The 8714-nt window shown below is 43.9% G+C and overlaps 1 non-coding gene across 1 annotated transcript; it reads right to left on the reverse strand.

Moving 5' to 3' along the window:
* Nucleotides 1–7492: 7492 nt before the first annotated feature.
* Trnas-gga lies at nucleotides 7493–7576 on the reverse strand. The gene is given in 2 exon segments: nucleotides 7493–7527; nucleotides 7537–7576. It is a non-coding gene; the product is annotated as a tRNA-Ser (tRNA).
* Between the last annotated feature and the right edge of the window lie 1138 nt (nucleotides 7577–8714).

An 8714-nucleotide genomic window follows, 5' to 3' on the forward strand; every position in this document is an offset into this window, starting at 1 on the left:
ATTCTCCCATGGAGACGATCGTAGAGATGCTGGATGTAGTCCTGTGGAACGGCTTGCCATGCCATTTCCACCTGGCGCCTCAGTTGGACCAGCGTTCGTGCTGGACGTGCAGACCGCGTGAGACGACACTTCATCCAGTCCCAAACATGCTTAATGGGGGACAGATCCGGAGATCTTGCTGGCCAGGGTAGTTGACTTACACCTTCTAGAGCACGTTGGGTGGTACGGGATCCATGCGGACGTGCATTGTCCTGTTGGAACAGCAAGTTCCCTTGCCGGTCTAGGAATGGTAGAACGATGGGTTCGATGACGGTTTGGATGTACCGTGCACTATTCAGTGTCCCCTCGACGATCACCAGTGGTGTACGGCCAGTGTAGGAGATCGCTCCCCACACCATGATGCCGGGTGTTGGCCCTGTGTGCCTCGGTCGTATGCAGTCCCGATTGTGGCGCTCACCTGCACGGCGCCAAACACGCATACGACCATCATTGGCACCAAGGCAGAAGCGACTCTCATCGCTGAAGACGACACGTCTCCATTCGTCCCTCCATTCACGCCTGTCGCGACACCACTGGAGGCGGGCTGGACGATGTTGGGGCGCGAGCGGAAGACGGCCTAACGGTGTGCGGGACCGTAGCCCAGCTTCATGGAGACGGTTGCGAATGGTCCTCGCCGATACCCCAGGAGCAACAGTGTCCCTAATTTGCTAGGAAGTGGCGGTGCGGTCCCCTACGGCACTGCGTAGGATCCTACGGTCTTGGCGTGCATCCGTGCGTCGCTGCGGTCCGGTCCCAGGTCGACGGGCACGTGCACCTTCCGCCGACCACTGGTGACAACATCGATGTACTGTGGAGACCTCACGCCCCACGTGTTGAGCAATTCGGCGGTACGTCCACCCGGCCTCCCGCATGCCCACTATACGCCCTCGCTCAAAGTCCGTCAACTGCACATACGGTTCACGTCCACGCTGTCGCGGCATGCTACTAGTGTTAAAGACTGCGATGGAGCTCCGTATGCCACGGCAAACTGGCTGACACTGACGGCGGCGGTGCACAAATGCTGCGCAGCTAGCGCCATTCGACGGCCAACACCGCGGTTCCTGGTGTGTCCGCTGTGCCGTGCGTGTGATCATTGCTTGTACAGCCCTCTCGCAGTGTCCGGAGCAAGTATGGTGGGTCTGACACACCGGTGTCAGTGTGTTCTTTTTTCCATTTCCAGGAGTGCAGATGAACCTCATTCCTTGGGCAGAAGCATTCGTACATGACTCTAGACAGGCTCAGGTCAGAACAGTAGGCGTAATACGCCGATCATAAATCCTTTAGTTGAAATCCTTCGAACTTCATTGGAAATAAAACCTTCAGTGTTTTTTCTCTCATACGGTATCAAATGTTGGGATCAAATAACTTCTATGAATATTTTCAGAGCGTTGTGCCAACAGACTCGTATTCTGTACAGTAAGAGATCGAAGACTTGATAACGTCGTTTTTCATACAGACATCATACTGTAGTGTAGTCCTGGCCAAGAGAAGTCTACTAGTATCCATCACAGAACTTAATTTGAGGAAAACATTTCTGAGAGTGCACGTTTGGAGCAGAGCGTTGTATGGCAGTAAAACACTGACAGTGGAAAAACCGGAACAGAAGAGACTCGAAGGATTTGAGATGTGGTGCTACAGAAAAATGTTGAAAATTAGGTGGACTGATAAGGCATGAGGAGGTTCTCCGAAGAATCGTTGAGAAAAGGAATATATGGAAAATGCTGACAAGAAGAGGGGACAGGAAGATAGGACATCAGTTAAGACGTCACGGAATAACTTCGGCGATATTAGAGGGAGCTGTACAGCGTAAAAATTGTAGAAGAAGACAGAGAAAAAATGGTTCAAATGGCTCTGAGCACTATGGGACTTAACATCTGAGGTCATCAGTCCCCTAGAACTTAGAACTACTTAAATCTAACTAACCTAAGGACATCACACACATCCATGCCCGAGGCAGGATTCGAACCTGCGATCGTAGCGGTCGCGCGGTTCCAGACTGAAGCGGAAGACATAGATTTTAACACATCTAGCAAATAGTTGAGGACGTAGGCAGCAAGTGTTATCCGAGAGCAAAGGAGACGAATTCCTGGCGGGTCGCATCAAATTAATCAGATGACTCTAAAAAGTGTAGTGTAATACAGCCAAATTCATTTTCATTAATTCATTATAAGAAAATCGAGCGATGACCTCAATAGGCAGGAGCAGGAAGACAATAGTGTGGGCTCCGCAACATGATCAGTTATGTGATTTGTTTGAATTCCGCTCCTTCGAAAGAACAGACATCACGCATATCACATAGCTGTGAAACACTACACGTAAATTCAGAGGGGACGACTTCTATCAACTGCAAGTGGACATTAAACGGAATCAGCGGCGTCGAGCGACAATGTGTAATATTTGTCTGCTGCAGAATTTTTGCGGACTGAGAAATCATCACTCGTGTGAAAGATTGCCCTTTCCCGCCTCCTGCGAACCATGGATGCTGGACAATAAGCATATTCAGTATTCCCAGTTTTTTCCGAAGCGTTTGACACGGTACGACACTGCAGACTGTAACGAGGTTTCGAGCGTACAGAACAGGTTCCAAGATACTTTAGTGTCTCGAGGACTTCTTACGTAGTAAAACCTAGTACACATCCCCGTCGGCGAGTTTTCATCACAGACGAGGTTATCGTCAGGAGTGCCACAGGGAAGTGGCAACAGGATTTGACCGACAGGGTGAGCAGCAATCTGAGACTGATGACGCTGTAAAACACGGGTAAGAGTAGCCGTTGAGCAGAATTGCTATTTGGTGTGATGAATGGCGGTTTGCTATAAATGTGGAAAAATGTTAAGTTAATGCAGGTAAGTAGGAAAAACTATCTTGTAATGTTCAAACAGTTTTAGTCGCGTGCCTGCTTGACAAGTTCACGTCGATTAAGAATCCAGGCGTAGCCCTGCAAAGCGATGTGAAGCGGAACGACCGCGTATGGACGGTAATAGGGAAGGCGAATGAATGATCGGCGTCAGTTCATTGGGAGAACTTTAGGAAAATGTAGCTCATCTATAAAAAAAAACGTGTGCGACCCATTCTTGAGTATTGCTCGAATGTTGGGCACCCCTGTCTCATTGGATTAAAGGAAGACACATAAAAATTCTAAAACATGCTGCTACATTGTTTTGTTACCGGTAGATTCAATCAACAAGCGAACATTACGGAGATCCTCCGTGAGCTCAAATGGGAATCTCTGGAGGGAGAGAACGTTCTTTTCGCGAAACACTTGTGAGAAAATTTATAGAACCCGCATTTGAAGCTGACTGCAGAAAAATTCTACTGTCGCCTACGCAAAGTTCGCGTAAGCACCGCGGAGACAAGAGAAATTAGGGTCCTTATCGAGGCATACAGACAGCCGTTTTGCCGTCGCTCCATTTACAAAAGGAACAGCAAACGGATGACTAGTAGTGGTGCAAGGTACCCTTCGTCATGCACAATACGGTGGTTTCGGTATATACCTCCCTAACGAAGCATTTGCGGACCTATCTTCATGTAACATTTTTTGTTCAGAATTACTTACACTGTCTCTGCTTAAAATATAAAATTTTAAGCAGTGACAATGTAAGTAATTTTGAACAAAAAATGTTTTATGAACATAGGTAAACAAATGCTTCGTTAGCGAGGTATGGGTATTGAAAGGAACTTTAATTCTGCAAAATTGATATGCACAACTTGAACGTATACGCAATACAACTGGACCGTAACGTGATTTTCTTGCAAACAATGCACGGGTACATGCCATGCTTACGATATGCATCCCATCACGTATTATGGTCATGTGACGTACTTAGTACGTAGTACAGTCACCCGTTGTTTGCTCAATTGTGCCGTGTAAGCCGTATTGTGTAATGTACCGGCGACGGATCGGTTAGCTGTGTAGTATAAGGTGTTAACTATGTTCGTACAAGCGCTGCTAACAATACCACACGTCTACAGTAATGAGGAATAAGCAGATATGGTGTACGTTTAAGGCGCTTTCCGACTCAATGATTACCTGATCGCAGGGTGTTTACCAAAGTGTTTATCTCTTCCAAGTAGGCATTTTTCGTCCCAAAGTGCACGTCAACAAACTTTGCAATAACAGGAAGAAATTATCGCAAGTGTTGAGCAAAGTCCCGGTACGAGCATACAAAGAATGTCCCTGTGTTTGAATGTCCCACAGACATGAGTGTGGGAAACATTACATGCGGAAAACCTGTATCTATTTCATATACAGCGTGTCCTAAATCTCCACGTTGGCAACAATACCTAACGACTTCAATTCTGGCACTGGATAATTGAGAATAGTCATTTGCTTCCATACATACTATTCACTGATGAAGCACAGTTTTCACGACATGGAATAAACAACACACGCAATAATCATCTATGATCGGTAACCTTTTGATGGTCCATTTATTATCAATCAGCGATTGACGGGAAAGAGGTACCAGCATTTTTTAGAAAATTCATTTGTGGAAATGTTGGAAGACATTCCTTTAGCCAAGCGAAGTGGAATGTACTTTCAACGTGACGGTGCCCCTCCACATGTTACTTTATATGTGAGGGACCATCTCAACCGTACCTACCCTAATCGCTGGATTGGCCGTGGTGGTGCTATTAACTGGCCTCCTAGATCACCTTTAGATTTCTGTTTATGGGGTTGGATGAAATCAGGGATGCACAAAGTGAAGGTAAATACACGAGATGAACTGCTTCGTCCCATCATGGACGCTGCTGAATTGATTAGAACCAACCACAGGCAATTGAACAAGCAACACAACATGTTATCGCTAGAGCGCAAAAGTGCATTGACTTTCATGGAGGAATATTTGACCCTGTTCTGTGAACTGTACAACATCTGTAAGATGAGTGTTAAAGCCATTTGTAAAAGACGTGGTACGTCTTTTTCAACTTAGTACATGTAACATTCATGTTGTAATGCATTATGTACTAAATGCAAAATAATAAACATTATATAAAAATGTGTAATATAACTGTACTTCTCTGCAACATTGTTTTCAAGAAAAGCGCGTTACGGTTCAGTTGTATTGCGTTTACGTTCAAATTGTGCACATCAGTTTAGCAGAATTAAAGATCCTTTCAATATCCATTCCTCCTTAACGAAGCATTTGCTGACCAATGTTCATATAACTTTTTTTTTTCAGAATTACTTATACAATCACTGTGTAAAATATTGACCTTTCCTCCCTAAACACCAGTTTGCATAAGGCAAAGTTGATGGCAACTGCAGAATGCAGCACGAAAGTTTAAAAGTTTTTCCTCAACAAATATTCTGCGTCATTCGACCTAGGGGAAACAGGAAAGTAGCAAGTAGATATCGTACATTCCACTTGCAGTTTTGTTAGGACTGTAGCGTGTGCGAACAGCAAAATGCGTTTTCTGCGTATGGAACACTCGCTGTACATACGGCAATATTGTATAACACTGAAAATGGTTTTACGAATGATAATGACTAATATATCATTTATTTTTCATTTTTGTCTAATAATAGGTGTCAAATTTGTGTTGAGCAAAATTTGATATTTTTTCTTCATCTTAGTTGCATGAAAACACAATTCTGGTTATCGGTCTCGGGCCATTCTCAAACCACACACCTTCTTCCTCGTTATCAACCGTAACTAGTTATGCAATATGGTCCCAATAGGTACGAATAGCTTTGTACATGAAAGTCGAACTGCGAGCAGCACATACTCTCATCGGTAAGACAGCCTATGTGTCTACTGTTACTCCTAAACGAGACAATTTGTAACACCAGAGCTCCATAGATCTACCGACATAAATTTTTCTATTTTGTCTGTTCTACCTTCTACCATTAAGATATTGTAAATATTGTTTGGTTGCATTAATAGCACAAAAGTGTTCGCTCTTTCCTTTGTAAAAACTTTAATGTCATGGTTTGATTCTATGCAGTGTAGTTTATGTAGCATTTAAATTCTTTGTCTCATTTGGAGGGAACAAAACTTAATGTATATAATAGTAATTTCGTTTAAATAATTTTTTTGTAGAAATACCAAAATGTGCAAATGTGCTGTTTTAATTAATATGTTTGGCTATTGTTATGTAATTGCTGATCCTCACTTAGGGCTCTTAGTTATTTTGTAAGTAAAAGGTGTTGTGGTTCCCCTCGGGAACGGAAGCATGCAGCGCGCAAATTGTGGTTGGCCTAGGTAGAAAAGGTGAAATTAAGAGTCAGTCGGGGACGAGCTACCAAACTGTCAACTGTTCATGTAAAAGTTGTGTATTGTGCTAGTGCCGAGAGAGGGTTTTCATGCCACTTTCCAACGTCGCGGATGGACGTATAAAGAGCTGGAACTATTCTGGAATTGGTACCTGTTATCGCCACCAAGAAATGTCAGGGTCCAGCATTTCCGCGTGCTAATCCACCCACCGACATGCACTCGCCACCACGTCGCGCAATCACTGAAAAAGGAACCAGGTAATTGTAAATATGTAAAGTGAAGAATCAGCTCATTAGATGTTTTAGTGTGCACAAATATAAGGTAACTTACACTCGAACTCTTATATCTACCTTTATTTTTTATCCCTGATCACATAACCACTTAGAGTCCTTCCTATGCTAAAGTGATTACCGAGTGTCCTTATTGAAAGAACATTAAAGCTCAGTGTTTTAGCAGAACTGAGTAATATAGTAAATAATGCTTGCTGAAAATAATTTTTCTATTAAAACGCTTATTAAAATTTTGTTGCCAATTTCTAAAGTAAAAGTTCTCAAAACTGAGGCTCATAAAGTCTTACAAACACATCAAGTTGTGTTCTACTGCAGTAAAAGTTGAGAACTAATATTGTTGAAGGTAGATGGCGATCACTCTCCCTCCTCTCAAAAGTAGATCTCCAAGGTCCTATAGTACTGTGATACGGTTATCATGGTGGGCAGAGGAGATACAATTCATCCTTGGGCCCACAAAACCAGTCCTGAAACATGCAAATAGTATGAGCAGGGGCCGTGTCGTCTTGGAACACACCATCAGTATTGGGAAACAAACATTGTATGATAGAATGGACCTGATCAGCCAAAATGGCCGCGTAATCATTAGCAGTAAGGCACCCTTGTAGAGTAACCATGGTATCCATAAAACACCACGATATGTCTGTCCAAATTTTCACCGATTCCCCGCCATGTTTTACTCTCGGGACGTAACCTCGGCCAGTAATTGGTAACAATGTAACACAATATTCACTCGACTAAATTGCATTCTTCCGTTGCTTCATAGACCAGTTTTTATGTCTTCCGCTCCACGTTTTCCTGATATGGTGATTTTCGTCACTGATGAATGTTTTTGAAATTCTAAAAAAAAAATTGCTCTGAACACTATGGGACTTAACATCTGAGGTCATCAGTCACCTAGATTCAGATATACTTAAACCTAACTAACCTAAGGACATCACACACGTCCGTGCCCGAGGCAGGATTCGAACCTGCGACCGCAGTGGTCGCGCGGTTCCAGACTGAAGCGCCTAAAACCGCTCGGCCACACGGGCCGTTGAAATTCTAGCTCGGCCTCCATTCCCCACTACATGTGCCTCCGTACGTGTTTCTTTTTTTTTTTACTGACAGGTTTCACGAGTGTCGCAATCGGTTTTTCCGTGAATTTTGCAGCATTCGTCCTCTTATTTTACGTCAAAATGCTCTTCAGTGACCGTCTGTCACGATCATTCGTCAGAAATTTTCGTCTGTGTTGTGACAGCGGATGTTGTTTTTTGGCTTTCCTTGTATGTGGTATAAACTTTGATACGGTGCCTCTTGAAACGTCGAACACTTTGTAAGGTGTCAGGCAAATACAACACCTTCCATGAAAACCCTGACATGATAAGCAAATCCAGTAGTATGTCACATAGCTCCGAATAAATCGTGACGTTAAATTAACCAAAGTAATACGAGTAACGAGTGAGTAAATGGAATACCACAGGCTAACACAAGAATGCCTAAATGCATGTCATAGCTTCCCACCGTGATACAGACGCAATTCCGAGGGGAGAAACGAGAACAGAAGCCGAGAGCAGAACCGTGTTAAGCGAGAAGGCCCTACGATAAGGGACGGACACCCACGTCGCCAGCTAACCGCTACGACCACACCACCCACAAGTTTTTAGCGTGAGACTTTTTCGCATCTCTGTAACGTTAGGACCACCCCCCAGCCCATGTTAAAAGATAGAGCCCTCCACAAGAACAGTATAGATCTTACGATAACACTAAAGGACCACACCAGCTGCAAGTTTTAGCGTGAGACTTTTTCGCGTCTCTGTTACGTTGCAAACTTTAAAAACATTGCCCCACCACAAAAAGTATAACGTTTCTCATTGGATAGACAGAATTTTTTTAGGCTGAGCTTAAGGTTAACAATGAGACCCTGACTGGTCGGATGAAAACGCAGCCAGATAGTTTTTTTTAAACCAACTTCGATAAATTGTAGTAAGGAGAAGTTAGAAGAGAGTTGCTTCGGAGACGGCGAGGTGAGTGGAGCTGCGCTGCCCGCCGCCCCCTGACGAACACTGAAAAGGTAATGAACGCACGCGATGCTGCATTTTTGAGCGTATAAGGCTTCACTCAGAACTGCAGAAGCCTCATCTGTTACATCTCCTTTTTGCGTAATACTAGTGTCGATCGTCAATTAAAGCT

The sequence above is a fragment of the Schistocerca americana genome, chromosome 6, assembly GCF_021461395.2.
Source record: "Schistocerca americana isolate TAMUIC-IGC-003095 chromosome 6, iqSchAmer2.1, whole genome shotgun sequence".
In the NCBI taxonomy this organism is placed as follows: Eukaryota; Metazoa; Arthropoda; class Insecta; order Orthoptera; family Acrididae; genus Schistocerca; species Schistocerca americana.